Source organism: Canis aureus, chromosome 31, assembly GCF_053574225.1.
Source record: "Canis aureus isolate CA01 chromosome 31, VMU_Caureus_v.1.0, whole genome shotgun sequence".
Classification (NCBI taxonomy): Eukaryota; Metazoa; Chordata; class Mammalia; order Carnivora; family Canidae; genus Canis; species Canis aureus.
The window spans coordinates 17,159,066-17,177,481 of NC_135641.1; the positions used below are offsets into that span (position 1 = coordinate 17,159,066).

At 38.5% G+C, this 18,416-nt stretch overlaps 1 protein-coding gene across 4 annotated transcripts in view; it reads right to left on the reverse strand.

The window, feature by feature from the left end:
* ZMAT3 (zinc finger matrin-type 3) overlaps nt 1–18,174 on the reverse strand; it is a 58,340-nt gene extending 40,166 nt beyond the window's left edge. For 3 of the 4 annotated variants that reach the window (XM_077879702.1, XM_077879703.1, XM_077879704.1), the window contains exons 1-2: nt 18,096–18,174; nt 7,163–7,366 (exon numbers count right to left, since the gene is read on the reverse strand). The gene's annotated coding sequence lies outside the window, so the exon portion shown is untranslated. The remainder of the gene's footprint in view (nt 1–7,162; nt 7,367–18,095) is intronic. The other variant, XM_077879706.1, reaches the window with a different exon arrangement.
* Between the last annotated feature and the right edge of the window lie 242 nt (nt 18,175–18,416).

Below are 18,416 nucleotides of genomic sequence, written 5' to 3' on the forward strand. Positions count from 1 at the left end.
TCCCAGCAGCAGGGAGGTAAAAGGAATTGATTTTTGAAATATGCAAGAGCATTCTGTTCTTAATAAGATCTGCCCTCAGGAGATATTATTTAACCAGAGACTAACCTGCTAGGGTCTTAACAAAGCCTAACTGGCCTGGGAGAAGAGAAATACCCAACTCCAGCCCACTCTAGCCAACTTGTCCCACATAAGGGGTGCAAGGAAGTGGGAGTGACTAAGAATCATGTGTGAATATCACAGTCCAGAGGCAAGGGCTCACTAAAAGATTAAGACTTACTCAGAGGACTATAGAACACTTCCCCTGCCCCCACACCTACCACCACATTACTAATGGCCTATTTGTAGCAGTTCCTTCTGCCCAGTATATCATATCCAGTAATCAAGAAAAAAAATTACAAAGCATACTAAAAGGCAATACACACACACATACACACACACCCGCAATTTGCAGAAAAAGAACAAGCATCAGAACCAGACTCAGATATGGCAGGATGTTAGAATTCTCAGACTGGGAATTTAAAACAACTATGATTAATATGTAAGGGCTCTGATGGATCAAAAACACTAACAGAAATGAAAAATGCCTTTATGTGTTTATTAGTAAAGTGGATGTACCAAAGAAAAGAATGTCTGAGCTTGAGGATATCTCAACTGCAACCTCCAAAACTGAAAAGCAAAGAGAAAAAAGACTGAGAAAAATGTAGCAGAATAGAATGTTCAAGAACTGTAGAACAACTACAAAAGATGTAACATTCTCATAAAACACTGCAGATCTAATAAGTCTCATCAACCAAACCAATGAGAAACGTGAAGGCAGAGATTCCCCAACAGAAGTAGGCAGGAGAAATATCCGACTTCGGTACCCTCACACACCTAGTCATAGGCTGAAGAGTGTCTTTGTCTCAAATGCTGCAGTAGACTCCAAAGGTGCTATAGTGGAAGCTGTCAGCTAACTGCACACCTCAGAGGTGTGAAGAACTTGAATGACAAGTTCTTCCTAAAAGGGAGATCTGAGTAGCACACCTCCAAGGCTGCCACAGTCCGTTCCTTGCACCAAATAGATCCACTATTTCACCTTCGTTTAGGAAGCAGCTTCTCCTCTCTTGCTAATGGAGAAAATTAGGAGGAGGTTAGTAGAACAAACTACAGCCCCATTCTCGTGGGTGATCTCTACAATGTAGGTCCTCATCCTCTAACTTCCTCCATTCTCCCTCGCCCTCAATCGTCATCCCTCCCCCCCATCCCACAGAAGGTCTCTGTGGCTTACCTTTTGGTGTGAACTACACCTTCATTCCTGAGGGGTCTGAACCACGGGTAACCATTTACTCTTCAGGTTGTGATTGCTGTACTTTTCCACTCACAGTTCCAAATGGGGAAGGGAGAACCAAGTGCCCAAATGGATCACTTGAGTTCCACATTTTTCTTCCCGCATTGTTACCCATGATATAACAGTATTCTACTGATCAGAGATAAGTACACCTGCCATGATGGTGACTCCTCTTCTATCTGCAGATTCCTAGGTAAACAATATCTAAAGTGCCTAGGCAATAGCCATATCTTGTAGTTGAATGAGATTATAGCTGTATCCCCTGAATAGTGCATCACCTTTAGGGACCTCTATCCCATATTTGCAGAGGGATTTTAGGGATAGAAAGCACTATTTCCTCCAATGGATCATTATGAATAATGATAAGTGAGGCTTAGTCCTATCACAATCCCTTGGATCCTGGGCCCATGTGTACTTCCTATGGGGAACACAGTGCCCTATAGAGGTCTCTAAATCATATGTATCAGACAAGATTCAGCATCAAGTAGAACGATGCTTCAATCTCACAAAATATTACATTTGAGCAATAAGTATCTATTCCTATGAGGACCTTGCACAATGGAAGAAGCACAATATAGTCAACTTGCCACCAATTGGTTGATTGGTCCATCAAAGAATAGAATCGTGGGATCCCTGGGTGGCGCAGCGGTTTAGCGCCTGCCTTTGGCCCAGGGCGCGATCCTGGAGACCCGGGATCGAATCCCACGTCGGGCTCCCAGTGCATGGAGCCTGGTTCTCCCTCTGCCTGTGTCTCTGCCTCTCTCTCTCTCTGTGTGTGTGTGTGTGTGTGTGACTATCATAAATTAATTAATTAATTAATTTTAAAAAAAAGAATAGAATCGTATCAGGAGCTCAGCATTAGTCTCTGTTGCTTGAATATTCAAAGGCAACAAGATCTAGCAGCTTTGGTAAGTAAAGCTGTCAGACCCATAAGAAGACTCCATCTCTCTGCCACCATGACAATTTCATTTGTGTCATCTTGCCAGTTTCAAATGGATGGTGACAAAAGCTAGCCAGCATGCCTGATTATATTCAGTGCTTCTTCTAAAGTGAATGCTTTCTTGTGGGTGTGATTCAAAGGTTCTCAAACTTCACAACTATTCTCATTACATCCATCCACATCTGTCTATTCCTTTTTTCCTCTGATCTTCCAGTATTTTTTCTTTCCAGACACCTGATTAGTGTGCCAGGCGATTCACCATTGTTCATGAGTCTGTGCTTATTCCTTCCTTGGTTAGAACAGTATTTTCAAGTGTGGAATGTGTTGCCTCCATTACCCAAAAAGTCCTATCAGGTATTGGTCTCCTTCTTTGTACTAAAGGATATAAGATGACACCATTTGACTTTACTTTGGTGGAAATGTCTTGGGATGCCCCTGACAACTAGATCTCTAGAATTTTTATTAATGTGGCAAGCCCTTGCATCTTCATAGGGATCCTGGAGTGTGTGTGTCTTATGGAGACCTTCACCACGCTAGCCACTTCATGTTCATCCTGGTCAATCACCATAATGCCTATGATGCAACAGATGAATGTGAAGTTATATGGGGTGCTTGATGATTCAGATCTCTATTGACTATAACAGGAAATAGAAGAGTTAGTATAGCCCTGAGCCCCGAAGTTGTGTTTTGTCACACATTTCACATAAATTCAAATTGTTCATGATTCTCTTTCCTTGCTGGGATGAAAAATAATTTATTCACCAAGCAAATGGCCACAAATAATATACATGAGGCCAAAATTTATCTGTTTTAGCAAAAAACACTACACCTGCTTAAAGTAGTCTACAGTTATTTTCCAGGATATATCTGTTTTATGCAGAGGCCAAAATGGCGGATTAAATGGAGACCATCAGGATCATCATATTTGCATCCTTTAACATTTAAGTGAGACACTAATTTCTGCTACCTTTCCTAGGATCCAACACTGTTTTCAATTTACTATTCTGGCTGGAGATAAAGATGGGAGATTTAAAAAGCTTCCATTTGGTTTCCCCCGGCATGATTGTTCTTATGTCACAAACCAAGGACCCAATATGGTACTATGACATACTTGACATAGGCAAGAATGTCATTCCTAATTCAGCAACATGAAAATGAACACCAGATAGGTCTGCAGTCTAATGGACCCACAGGAAGAGGCTTTGGCCAGGATTTTATTTATTATCTGGCCCTCCTGTACCCTCACTGTAATAGGGAGTGTTATGAACTGAATGTTTCCCCCAAAAACTTGTTATGTTGAAGCTTTAACCCCAGTATGGCTATATTTGGAGATGGGTCCTGGAGGAAATAATTAAGGTTAAATGAGGTCATACTCGTCTTGTAGTCTTTAACATGTCTGAATAGTCCCCTTTCCTAAATGAACAGTCACCTGACTAAATGGCCCTATGTCCCTTAGGGCAAGGACTGAGGCTATTATCAGAGGATATACTTGCTGTGGTGTTTCACGGTCTTTTCTCTTGCAATCTGGCCACTTTTTCAGTAAGTAGATCCTTGACCCAAAAACTGACTCATCTGGACAAGCGATCATCTCTTTCTTTTTTTTGTTTAAATAAAATTCAAGTAGCATAAATTGTTTAAACCACTTCAGAATGTACAATTAAGTGATTTTTAAGCATATTCACGATGTTGTACAACTATCACCACTAATTCCAAAACATTTTAAAACCTCTAAAAAGAAACCCTATACCCATTAAGCAGTAGTGACCATTCTTCATCCCTACCCCCGACTCTACCAGGTCTGACAGCCACTAATCTACTTTCTATCTGTATGGATCTGCCTATTGTAGACATTTTATATAAATGTCACCTTTGATCGTTATTTTTTTAATGGGAATAACTCAGCCTCCTGCTCATTCATTGCCATTCTCTTTTGATTGCACATATTAAACAACATCCTCATTGTGTGCTCATATATTTTGTCCCAAGGGATACCACACTCTATTAATCATCTCCTCATAGTAGCTTAAGCCTGCTACTATGAATTGAATGTGTCCCCCTAAAAGCTATATATTGAAAGCCTTAAAACCCAAAGTGATGGTATTTGGTAGTTTTGAGAGGTAACTAAGTTTAGATGAAGTCATGAGACAAAGCCTTATGAGGGATTAGTGTCCCTGTAAGAAGAAGAGGAGACCAGAGCTTCCTCTCTCTACCACATGAGGATACAGCAAGAAAAAGACTGTCCGCAAACCAGAAAGAAGGCCCTCACCAGAAACCACCACCCATACTGATACCCTGATTGCTGACTTCTAGCCTCCAGAACTGTGAGAAATAAATTTCTGTTGTTTAAGCCAGCCAGTGTATGGTATTTGTTATAATAACCCAAACTGAATGAGAGAGCTGCCATTCCAACCTCTCTGGACATTACAATAATTGGAACTCTATAGCTTTAAGTCTCCATTGTCCCCATTGCTACCATGAGCCAAGCTATGTGACAACCTCTCCTACCATTAATTATACACTGTAAAGGAGAACCACCACTGACCTAATTAGTGATGTGCCTCTCACTTATGCATTCATGATGACCTTGGTAAATAGTGTATCTTCTGGGTCTTGGACCATAATCCCCTGGTGGGTTTTCTGGCAGCATGTAATATGAACATTTTGGCACACCTCGTCTCTAAGCCTTTTACTTTTACCATTAGCCACGGTAATTCAGGCATTTCAATTTCATCAGAATGGGCCCTTGTCTTCTTCAGGAGAGTGGTCCCAAGTCGATAACCTCTCCCCTATCCAGTCTTAAATTTTAGCCATTTTTATCAAGAACTTTCCCTTGGTCCTGCTAGCACATGCTAATTTTTGCAACTCCTTTGTGGTGTGGTCTTTCTTCCCCCTTTTAGTCAAGTCTAGTATGTCACTAAACACACTATACGTGTTTTAATCTTAGTTATTGGCCTGAAAGTCAGGAGAATAAGAAAGGGCAGATCTTGAGGGAGACTCTGCTGCTTTGTATGGGAGAGGCCATGAGAATAGGTGATGGGAATGCTAGCTTTTAATAGGGAGGGTGACCTGTGCTGGCTCTGAGAGTTCAGAGGAATCTGGGGATTCAAAATCTATGAGGTTAAAAAAAAAAACAAAACACAAAATCTATGGGGTTACCCACAAAAATGGCCCCATCCTATGTGTCAGGGATCCAAGGTTCCCAGTCATAGCCACGACCTTAACATAGTAGTCTGCCTTAGCTGAGTAGTCAAGTGTCTTTGTAGCTTGGTGACCCAAACTGTTAAGTCCCCAGTATGGTTTTCAGCAATCTCTGCTCTCTCAGTTCAGGAAATAAATGACTTTAGGAATCAGTGGAAGGGGAGGGGGGCAGGGGGTGGGGGTGAAAGAGTGACGGGCACTGAGGGGGGCACTTGACGGGATGAGCACTGGGTGTTATTCTGTATGTTAGCAAATTGAACACCAATAAAAAATTTAAAAAAAAAAAAAAAGGAATCACCAAAGAGGCCCTATGACCTTCACACTTAGTTTTAAATTGTTTGTTAAGGGGGATCCCTGGGTGGCTCAGCGGTTTAGCGCCTGCTTTGGGCCCAGGGCGTGATCCTGAAGACCCGGGATCAAGTCCCACGTCAGGGTCCCAGCATGGAGCCTGCTTCTCCCTCCTCCTGTGTCTCTGCCTCTCTCTCTCTCTATGTCTATCATAAATAAATAAATAAATAAATAAATAAATAAATAAATAAATAAAATAAATCTTTTTAAAAAATTGTTAAATGTCCTCAACATTCCATTATCCCTCTGTAGTTGGGACATCAATGCAACTTACTAACAGCCAGCCAGTTTCAGTATGCTTTGTAGGCCCACCACCAGGCACTTTTCAAAAGCCTGAATTATTGCACATTGAAGGTGCTCACCTCCACAAGAACATTTTCCCAAATCACCACTGGAGGAAATTTTAGCAGTTTGGCTGCAATCTTGTATACACACTCTTTGCCTCATATACCACCTAGATTAGGGCTGTCTTTGCCAGCCAGTTGGTGAATGATCCAATCCCCAGGCTTCACAGCTGGTGCCTTACAGCATTACTTCAGGTGCTTGAGTAGGTAGGCACCAAGATAATATTAGGAGGGTAAGGGGTTTATTGGAGGTTTGATATCTGAAATTTAAAGTGAATGAAGCAGGGGTAGGCAGGAAAGCCTTCAAGAAACAATATAGATCTGAAAGTCTTAATCAGCCCAATGGGGTTGCAGCAGGATAAAACTGCTATTGGATCTCTTGCTTCCTACTTTACAATATGTCTGTTTGAATATGGAAACAATGTTTTAAATTCGTTACTGCGCGGGGGGCGGGGAATGAGTAACAGCATGTCCTGTGGTAAATGGACAAAATGCTATAACAGTGAATGCATCAATTTTATAAAATTGGATTGAAGCAAGCTCCTACCAAACACGTTTTCAATTTCTTGTCAATTTTCTCTTCCCTCTGGAGGTAACAATATTTTGGAGATCCCAGAATCCCATAAATCTGTGGATAGAGACTGATGAGATGTATATTTGTATATTTGTTTGTTTTTACTACATCACAAGCTATGAAGGGAAATCATCAAGAGGGGACATTCAGATGCAGCTACAAAGATAATACAGTGCAAGCAGAAACTCAGGCTAACATCAGGCATTCTATGAGAACACGTCACTAGTAACATAAGAAAGATAATCTAGGGCAGCCTGGATGGCTCAGCGGTTTAGCACCACCTTCAGCCCAGGGCGTAATCCTGGAGACCGGAGATCGAGTCCCAAGTAGGGCTCCCTGCATGGAGCCCTCTACCTTTTTCTCTCAATCTCTCTTGAATAAAAATAAATAAAATCTTAAAAAAAAAAAAAAAGACAATCCAGGGTCAGTACCTTTTACAATTTTGGGATTATTTGTCAAAAGACATTTTCAGGGACACCAGAGTGGCTCAGTGGTTGAATGTCTGCCTTCAACTCAGGGCGTGATCCCGAAGTCCTGGAATTGAGTCCCATATCGGGATCCCTGCATGGAGCCCGCTTCACTTCTGCCTCTCTCTCTGCCTCTCTCTGTGTCTCTTATGAATAAGTAAATAAAATCTGTAAAAAAAAAAAAAAGACATTTTCAATGAAGAAAGTGAGATTTTTACCATTAAATCTATAAGTTTTATCACATGTAAAAGTAAAAGTCTCATATGGTTCATGATCCTCAAGACTAACTTTCTTCATATACCCTCAAAAATCACTTTTCATTGAAACAAAGCTATTATTTTCAACAAAAATATTCACAGCCTGTCATTTTTGACATCCTGTTAAGCATGCTAAGTAAAGAGGCAAATTTTTTCAGATGAAATGTTCTCAGTAAATGATTCAGGATTAGTTAATAACTTCAGGAGATAAGCACTCCTACAGCTTCATATGGGATACCCATTTATTCATTTTTTTCAGTTGCTACTCTGTTCACTTAAAATCACATATCTTGTTGACAATATTTTTGTTTGCCCTTGGCAAATAAAGATGACTTCACAAATATTCTCATGGCAAACAACAATAAAGAAAAATCAGTGAAAGGTAGATCAATAATTTGTCTTCAACATAGTAGTATTACGTTTGTTTGAATATGTATTTTGAGCATATCAAAGAATGTCTTTTGATGGTACAGTTCAGAAAGGTCCATTGTTTCAGCTTGGATACCAATTTTTGAAGCAAAACCTTTTGACCAAATTTACAGTACCTAATTTACGGTACCAATTCACTAAATTTTCTCCTATGTAGTAGTTTCATTGCCAACAAGAATTCTGAAACTGATTTTAAATTGTTTTTCTTTAATTTTTTAGTGATTTTTAAAATATAATTCATGTTAGTTTTTAAAAGCCACTGAAAGATGGGTGGTTTTATGCAGTCAGAATTTATCCCTGTAAGTCATATTAAGGTTCAAGCTATTTTGTATCTCCATAATAATAAGACTCATGCTTAAAGATGCATCCATGAGAGAGACATATACTGCTCACCAAATATACGTGTGCTCCTCCACATTTCCTGATATACTTGCAGTTAGTTAAGTCTGTGTGACTAGTTTTGGGCTGGGATCAAGGGAGAAATAGCCATTGTATTGCTAAGCCCCTAAGATTTGAGTTTATTTGCTACCACACATAATCTTATATCTGAGTATATTCTACATTTTGTTTTTTATTATTAACTGCTGCTTCTTACTGCTGCTGACTCACTACTATGATTGGAGTAATGCTAACTCTTTTTTTCTGCTAAGAGGGAGTCTTTAAGGAAAATGCCACTTGCTCACAAGCTTTGATCACTTTCATTACTTTCTTTGAGTATGAACAGTTTACATATTCATAGGTTTTAAGCATAATCATCAAAATTTTCATTTGCCACCACCAATGGGTGGCCCTAATTGAAAATACAGTTTTAGATATTACATCTTTAGAAAGACAAAGAGGCATTACAGTCATTTTAAAGCATATATATATTTTTAAGATTTTATTTATTTATTCATGAGAGACACACAGAGAGAGGGGCAGAGACACAGGCAGAGGGAGAAGCAGGCTCCATGCGGGGAGCTTGATGCAAGACTTGATCCCGGGTCCCCAGTATCACACCCTGGGCTGAAGGCGGTGCTAAACCACTGAGCCCCCTGGGCTGCCCTTTAAAGCAGAATTTCAGATATATTTGTATTCCAAGGAAATTCACTGCCATGGGAAGTAACATTAACTGGAATTTTATATTTGTAAACCAAAGACTTGATTATGGGAAATTGTGTTAGGAAGTTGAGCTGATTTGTGAGAAAATTATTTTCTGTAACTAAAATCATAAATAAATTCACAAATACATGTAGGCATATGAAAAGAGGCCACCTTTTCTTCAAAATACTTAATGCGTGGAACCCCTGGATGTCTCAGTCTGTTAAGCATCCAATTCTTGATTTTGGCTCAGGTATGATCTCAGGGTGATGGGACTGAGCCCTGCATCAGTCTCCAGGCTTGGCATGGAGTCTGCTTCTCCCTCTCCCTCTGCTCCTCCATGTGGTCTGCTCTCTCTCTCTCTCTCAAATAAATAAATAAGATATTTTTTAAAAAACTTAATGTGGAAAGCTGACTGAGAAATCACATGGTCCAATCCACTGTTTTGGAGGCAAGTCAGAGGGTGGATAACAGGGAGGAGGTGGGTTTACAGCCATAATGCACCCAACTAGGAGAAGGGGAGGACCAAATAAACCAGACTTCTTCAATGACACAAAAGTCCAAATTTCCAGTAATTCCTGCTATATAAAAATATTAAAATGTACAAAAATTGAACACATGCAAAACAAAATTGGTAAAACACACACATGTAAAAACATAAAACAAGACAACTGCTGATTTTTCTTATAGATTTATGAGACAAAATGTTTTAATAAAAAACATTTACAATTTCTCTCTATAAAACTTATGTAAATTTAATGCTTCAGAAAGACAGAACATATTATTTGGTTTCAAGTAACTCCAACACACTGATATATATAATTTTAGGGATAAAATTACCCCAGTCTGAGAAGCATCACTCCAGTTTCCCTAAAGATTATCTTTGTTATTATGCACTTGAACACTTTGAGTCTTGACTGATTGTATAGATTTCTCATAACGATACTTTCACTTAGTGATATTTTGTTTGTATGCCATTAATTTACACTAAGGGCTGTCTTAGTTCTGGTTGTTTTAACAGAATACCATAGATTGGGTGACTTAAACAACAGAAATTGATTTCTCAGTTCTAGAGGCTGAGAAATCCAAGATTCAGGTTCCAGCAAACTCAGTGTGTAGTGAGAATCCTTTTCCCAGTTGGCAGATAGCCATCTTCTTGCTGTATCCTCACTTGGCTGATAGAGTTCTCTGGTCTCTTCTTATGAGGGCACAATTCTCGTTGTGAGGAGCCTACCCATATGATCTCATCTCAATTACCTCCACAAAGCCTCACCTCCTAATATCATCAACATATGAATTTGGGGAGATACAACCATTCATTTTATGTTACAAGAGGTAACATAAAAACCTTGATATGTAACTTTTATGTATGAGTTACATATGAGCTCTTTTAGATTGAGACCATCTTTTATAATTTCATATAATGTCCCCTTTATGTAGTTCCATGAAATAATTTTTTTTATATCTCAGCTTGGGAGGTGCATGTAACAGCTTTTCCCCACAAACCTGCTTTGTTTCTTAAATTAATAACATTGAAGCTTTTAATTTGATCATTGGGGAGCCATCCGCCAAGATAACCCAAATGATCTCCATCTCCTAATACATTCTTATGTAGTTGCATCCCACAATGCACTAGGATTTGTCTGTGTTACCAAAAGAATACCATAGAAGTAATAGTATGTCATTTCCTTTTTTTATTTTTTTTAATTTTAATTTTATTTTATTTATGATAGGCACACAGTGTGAGAGAGAGAGAGGCAGAGACACAGGCAGAGGGAAAAGCAGGCTCCATGCACCGGGAGCCTGACGTGGGACTCGATCCCGGGTCTCCAGGATCACGCCCTGGGCCAAAGGCAGGCGCTAAACCACCGCGCCACCCAGAGATCCCTAGTATGTCATTTCCAAGACTAAATCATTAAAGGCAATATGGTTCCTGCCTTCTTTCTTAAATCACCCACTCTGGAAAATCCAGTGCCACATTGTAAGGGCACCTAGGCAGCCCTACAGAGAGAGATGTGGTGAAGAATTAATGGCTTCTGCCAACAGCCATTAAGGAACTAAGGCCATCAGTCTCAGCCAACACCCAAGTGATGACCTATCTTGGAAATAGATCTTGTAACCGCAGTCAAGCCTTCAAACAATTGCAGCCCCATCTGTCATTTCAACTTCAACCTCATGAAAAATCCTGAGTCAGAACCCTCCAACTATACTACTCCTGGATTTCCGACCCGCAGAGATAACAAAATTCTTTTTAAGCAGATAAGTTTCGGGGCACCTGGGTGGCTCAGTGGTTGAGCATCTGTCTTCAGCACAGGGTCCCGGGATCGAGTCCCGCATTGGGCTCCCTGCATGGAGTCGGCTTCTCCCTCTGCCTGTGTCTCTGCCTCTCTCTGTGTGTCTCTCATGAATAAATAACATCTTTTTTTTTTAAAAAAAGCAGGTAAGGGTTGAGGTAATTTGTTATACAATAATGGTTTATCAATCTGCTTCTCTTTTTATTTTGACTGTTAGGAAAATATGAGGCTCACGTCTAAAATTTCTACAGGACTCTCAACATATTTTTTCATTCTAATATTATTTCCTTATTTTCATTTTTCACTTATTTCAATTTCTTCTTCTATTTATTTAATTGTATTACAATATATGCTATAAGCCACTTCAAATAAGTTTTTTAGGAATTAGCCAGAGTATTTTTATTTAATTTATTTACTTATTTTTAAATATTTTATTTATTTATTTATTCATGAGAGACACAAAGAAAGTGGCAGAGACATAGACAGAGGGAGAAGCAGGTTCCCTGCGGGGAATCTGATGTGGGACTCGATCCCAGGACCTCAGGATCATGACCTGAGCCAAAGGCAGACGCTCAACCAGTCAGCCACCCAGGCACCCCAGGGCAGATTATTTTAAATGACAAAATGAAGAATTATAACCAGAGGAAGGTAACAGAATAAGGCAAAAAAGTAAATAAAATAAAATAAAATAAAATAAACATTGTAGCTAGACCCAAGCTTGAAGCTTTTTCAACATGGAAGCAACAAAGTTATTATCTGAGTCTTTCTTAAAGGATTTGAACATAAGTTCTAGGAAAAAAAAATTTAACGAAATTGTGTTATTTGAAATTAAGATTATACTTTTATCCTCTTTATAATGATTCTAAATAATAGTCTATAATACCTTTATAGGTATTTATAGGTATTTTCACCAGTCTGCTAAAAAAAAAAATGAGAGCAATGCAGCCAATTTTCCATTAAATTAAATTTATTTAATTTAAATTTGCTTATGAAAAAAAATTTGCTTATGGTGATGACAAGACATACAAAGGGCTGACAGGCACATAAAAAGATGCTCAACATCACTCATCATCAGTTAAATACAAATCAAAACTACAGCGAGATATTACCTTACACATATCAGAATGGCTAAAATTAACAACACATGAAACAGGTGTTGATGAGGATTCAGAGAAAGAGGAACCCTCTTACACTGTTGGTAGGAATGCAAACTGGCACAGCCACTCTGGAAAACAGTGTGGAGGTTCTTCAAAAAGTTAAAAATGGAACTACTCTACAATCCAGCAATTGCATTGCTAGGTATTTACCCAAAGAATACAAAAGTACTATTCAAAGGGGGACATGCACTCCAATGTTTATAGCAGCACCACCAACAATAGCCAAATTACGGAAAGAGCCCAAATGTCTATCGACTGATGAATGATAAAGAAGAGGGGGTTTGTACATATATACAATGGAACAGTACTTGGCTATAAACAAACAATGAAATCTTGCCATTTACAGTCGTGGATAGAGCTAGAGAGTATTATGCTAAGCGAAATAAGTCAGCTAGAGAAAGAAAAATACTATATGATTTCACTCATATGTGGAATTTAAGAAACAAAATAGATAAACATAGGGAAAGAGAGAGAGCAAACCAGAAAACAGACTCTTAACTGATGGTTACTAGAGGGTAGGTGGGTAGGAGGATGGGTTAAATGGGTGATTGGGATTAAGGAAGGCATTTGTGATGATTACTGAGTATTGCCTGTAAATGATAAATCACTAAGGTTTTGTGTGTGTGTGTGTGTGTGTGTGTGTGTGTTTTAGATTTTATTTATTTATTCATGAGAGACGCAGGGAGAGAGAGGCAGAGACGCAGGCAGAAGGAGAGGCATGCTCCCTGCAGGGAGCCGGACACGGGACTGATCCCAGGTCTCTAGGATCAGGCCCCTGGCGGAAGGTGGCGCTAAACCGCTGAGCCACCCCGGCTGCCCAATAAATCACTAAGTTCTACACATGAAACTAGTATTACACTGTTGGTTAACGAAGCGGAATTTATGTAAAAATTTTGGGGAAAATAAATAAATGTGCTTATGTTGAGATTATGTTCTTTCTAATCTTGATGCATCTTCTTGTAAAATATAATAATGATAGTGTATTGTGGTGTAGGGTTTTTTTTTTTAAGGTTCTTAATTGTACCATTTTCTTATTTCTCTTAGTAGTTATATGTTTTTGTTTGGTTTTGTCGTATTAAATGTTCCCAGTGCATGAAACCACTCTGCTGGAGCCTGGGTTCTTAGAGAAGTGTTGAGGACTGGTGAGGGAGTAGGCAAAGCAGTGTAGAAATCTCAAGGCTGGGCAGCCCTGGTGGCCCAGCGGTTTGGCACCGCCTTCAGCCCAGGGTGTGATGCTGGTGACCGAGGATCGAGTCCCACGTCGGGCTCCCTGCATGGAGCCTGCTTCTCCCTCTGCCTCTCTCTGTGTGTGCCTCTCTGAATAAATAAAATAAAATATTAAGAGAAGAAAGGAAATGTCAAGGCTGGGGAATGTCTGAGGGGGAAAAACATACCTATTTTCAATACATCCTTTGTATTCATAATACTAACAACAGAAGCCAAAGCTTAACCAACTTGCATCTCAGGGCTTCTCCTCCCCAACCTGGTTGAGTTTTAGTGTTCCAAAGCAGTAGACAGGTTCCTTACCTTTGGATCCTTTTGCTCACTTAACATGATCTATAGTCTGAAGAGGATCTCCAGATAATATATATACTATGTTTTAAATGTGTAGAGTTATAATAGATGGAGAGAGGCATAATTAATCAAATTCCATTAAAAGTGGCAGGTTTTACTTATTGCGTCATCTTTTAATTACTAGATACAAAAATATCATTACTATGAGAGGAACATCTCATAACTGTTTTAATGTTTTTAAAAAGGGGCCCTTGAAATACTTGGAAACCACTGGTGCTAAATAAATGGTTTTGGATAGATTATAGGAGGCATCAAGAAGAAAATAGAAAAGAGAGAGTGAAGGGCTTGAATCTTCATTCCCATAATACAAGCTCCTGGGAAAGGTTCTTAATGGTGATAGACTCTCAATATGACACATAGTTCTTTATTTTCTTTATAAGGTCAAGTGGTTCCATGCTGCTATCTCTAAATGAAGTAAAATTGCCTCACTTAAAGGTGAAATTCTTTCTGTTCTCAGATAATCTGAAGAATGTGTTCATTAAGTCTAATATCCTATTTATGAGCCGATAATAAGACCAATTTTCATAAACCACTCCAGAAAATCAGTAATTACTTCATAAAAAAGAGCTCCAGTTTCCACAAGTAATGCAAGTAGATGGTTACAGCCTGCAACTTATTGGTGAGGAGTCAGGATAGTCTGCATCTCCTGGGGTGTTTTGAATGTTTCAACATGCCTCCAGGACTGTCCTGTGCCTTCCATCCCATTTCATCTCACTGGGGCATTAGGCTCTCTGTGACAAACTGCAAGTGTGAACTCACATCTTTCCCAATACTGCATATTGTACCACTTTACTAACAGAAACACATGTTCAAACTTAATCCAACCAGCTTGTTAAATCATGAGAGGATGTCTGAAACTCTTCTGCTACCTTTTAGTGGAGGGACCTAAGAGGGGAATGGCAACCAGTTAATGTTCCTTATTTCCCCAAGAGCTCTTCCAGTTTAAGAATTGTTTTCTAATCAAGGTTTGCACTCCTTTTGAATCTGGAAAATAAATAAAGCTCAGTAAATTGTAGGAAAAATCACTCCATCTTAAAGATGGAAAGGACCAAAAAAAAAAAAAAAAGTCTAAACTAATTGCTTGAATTTCTAAAAGAGAAATGTGGGGCCCAGAGAAGCCTATGTATCTTAACTAATGTCATACTACCACTCACAACACTTAAAATTCCAGATCTCCTGGCCCCAACTTAAGAGTTTCTCCTGTGTAGGAATCAATTATGTTAATGGTACAACTGAAGAGAGAATTGGGAAAAAGAAGGAAGATGAAATATTCTAATAAAGCATTGCCATTCAAATTTGGTAGCTCTCAGAGGAAATTCTGAAAGGTCCTAAGCCTGGAAGGGCAGGAAGTCCTCCTTCCGGAGTCTCTTCCATCACAGCAAGTGCTGGATTCAAAAACAACTTAATTTTACACTTGCCTTGAAAGTCTAGTAATGATGTCACAGCAGACCTACCCAGCCAACATTTCCTTCAGTGCCACAAGTTTTCTAAAAGTGAGATAAAAACCAAAACAGTATTTTCCTTTGCACAGAATGAAACAAGAAAGGAGAAGGGATGGAGAGAGAAATAGAAAATGGCAGTCCAATAGGTATATGACAACTAAAGTCAGGGAATAAATTAAATGGTATTTTCTGATCTTAATTTACTTAAGATTTTTTTAAATTACCAAAAAATTATATGATGTACCCAATTTTTAAACAATTAGAATGATCAGGGCACATAGGTGGCTCAGTCAGTTCAGCATCAGACTCTCAATATCTGCTCAGGTTATGATCTCAGGGTTGTGAGATTGAGCCCTGCTTTGGGCTCTGCACTGAGCATGGACCCTACCTGGGATTCTCTCCTCCCTCTTCCCCTTCCAGCTCATTCTTTCTCTCTCTCTTTCTCTCCAAGCAAGCAAAAACATTAAAAATGATCATTAGGAAAACATTAACAAACTTTGAGCAAAGTACAGGAACCCAGGGGACAGCAACACAGGACAGACAGTTACTCCATATTGCATCAAATTCCATTATATTACTTTAGAATGTTCTTAATTTTTAAAGCTGTATTAGTTTTTTCCATACCCATCATCCCTTGAATTTTATATCGAGTACTTTCACTGACTTAGCTTTATTTTTTTTAAATATTTTATTTATTTAATCATGAGGGACACACAGAGAGAGAGAGGCAGAGACACAGGCAGAGGGAGAACCAGGCTCCATACAGGGAACATTTAACCGCTGAGCCACCCAAGCATCCTCTGACTTAGCTTTAATACATAGACTCTCATCTGAAAAATCTTCATCACACACTATTAAATAACACTATCACTTATGACACTTTCCTACTTTTTTTCAAATTTTAATTGTGGCTTAAATTTTTAAATGAATTATGAACGGCAATACTTCTCAAAAACCAACAGGGAATCATTGATTAAAAATAACATTACAAAAAAAAATAACATTACAAACAAGATATACAAAGGCCAACATGAAAAGATGTTCAACATCACTAGTTTTAGATAAATGCAAATTAAAACCACAATGAGATATCACCTCACATCTGTTAGAATGACCATCATCAAAAAGACAAGAAACAACAAGTGTTGGTGTGGATATGGAGAAAAGGGAACCCTTGTGCACTCTTGGTGGGATTGTAATTGGTGCAGCCACAATGGAAAACAGTATAGAGGATATTTAAAAAAAATTAAAAGTAGACTATCATATGAGCCAGCCGTTCCACTTCTGGGAATATATCCACAGAAAACAGAAACACTAACTCAAAGAGATAGCTGCACCCTCATGTTCATAGCAATAACATTTACAATAGCCAAGACTGGAAATAACCTAAGTGTCCACTGATGGATTAGTGAAAAAGTTGTACACACACACACACACACACACACACACAGTGGAATACTATTCAGCCATAAAAAATAATGAGGAAATCCTACTACTGGGGACATGGATGGAACTTGAAGGCATCATTGTAAGTGAAATAAATCAGATTAGAGAAAGATAAATACTGTATAATCTCACTTATCTGTGGAATCTAAAAAAAAAAAAAAGAAATTCATAGAAAAAAATCAGACTTATGATTCCCAGAGGCAGCGTAGGGGATGGGGAATGAAATACAGTGGTCAAAAGGTACACACTTGCGGTTATATGATAAGTAAATACCAGGGATATAACATACAACACAATGAGTATAGCTAATGCTAATGTACAATATGTAGAAGTTGTTAGAAGAATAATCCTAATAGTTCTCACCAAAAGGAAAACATTTCTCCTTTTTTTCTTTTGCTTTTATTGCATCTATATGGGAAGATGGATGTTAGCTGAACCAATGGTAATAATTCCACAATATATGTAAATCTAACCATCTTGTTGTATGCCTTAAACTTATACAATGATATATGTCAATTATTTTTCAACAAAACTAGAAAAAATTTCATCAATTTTATTACACTAGGTGGCAGCAAATAATTAGCAGGTCCAAATAAAACATTTGAGTATCACATAAATATTGAAGCACTGAAGTAAATAAATAATGGTAATATTTGAGAAAGAAAAATAAAACTTCTACCTGACTCCTGAACAATCTTTAAGATTTACCATTTATTTATTCCTTTACTCAATGAATATTTTGGGGCAGCCCGGGTGGCTCAGCAGTTTAGCGCCGTCTTCAGCCCAGGGTGTGATCCTGGAGACCAGGGATCAAGTCCTGGGTCGGGCTCCCTGCATGGAGCCTGCTTCTCCCTCTGCCTGTGTCTCTGCCTCTCTCTCTCTCTCTCTCTCTCTCTGTCTCATGAATAAATAAATACAATCTTTAAAACACATACACAAATATTTTGACTATTACAAAGATCAATAAGAATACTTAATGCTGATTTTATAATCTTCAAAAAGCACATGAGGACTTAATTTGTCACCCTTGTACAGGCAAAAACAATGTTTTGGTCTTTGAATACTCCCTATTTACTATATAACTGATATATAGTAGGTCCTCAGATTGCACATTCAGTTACTTGTTAATTTGCAAGCACAACACAAGAGTTCATACTTCTGTAGTTTGCATATGATGTTCTATATCTGGAATTATTTCTAACTCCCCACACACATACCCCTCTGTCACGTCTTTCAAGTGCTTTCTCTTTGCCAAGATTCCATGTCCATCATAAGCAAAGCAGACCTCCGTCTTCTATGTTGTCACAGAATTCTGAGAATGCTTGTAATAGTGGAGACTTCTGTGTTATTTATATCTGACTGTCCCCTTCACTAGCATATGAACAATGCTTTTATATAGCCATGATCCAGCACAGTTTCATTCATAGAGTACATCTTCTATAAAGTTTTGTTAAGAGATTTAGGTGTGTTACAGGAAATAAAGCTTCTATGTAAGAGATTATAACTTACAAATGTAGGTACCAATATTTTATAATGTG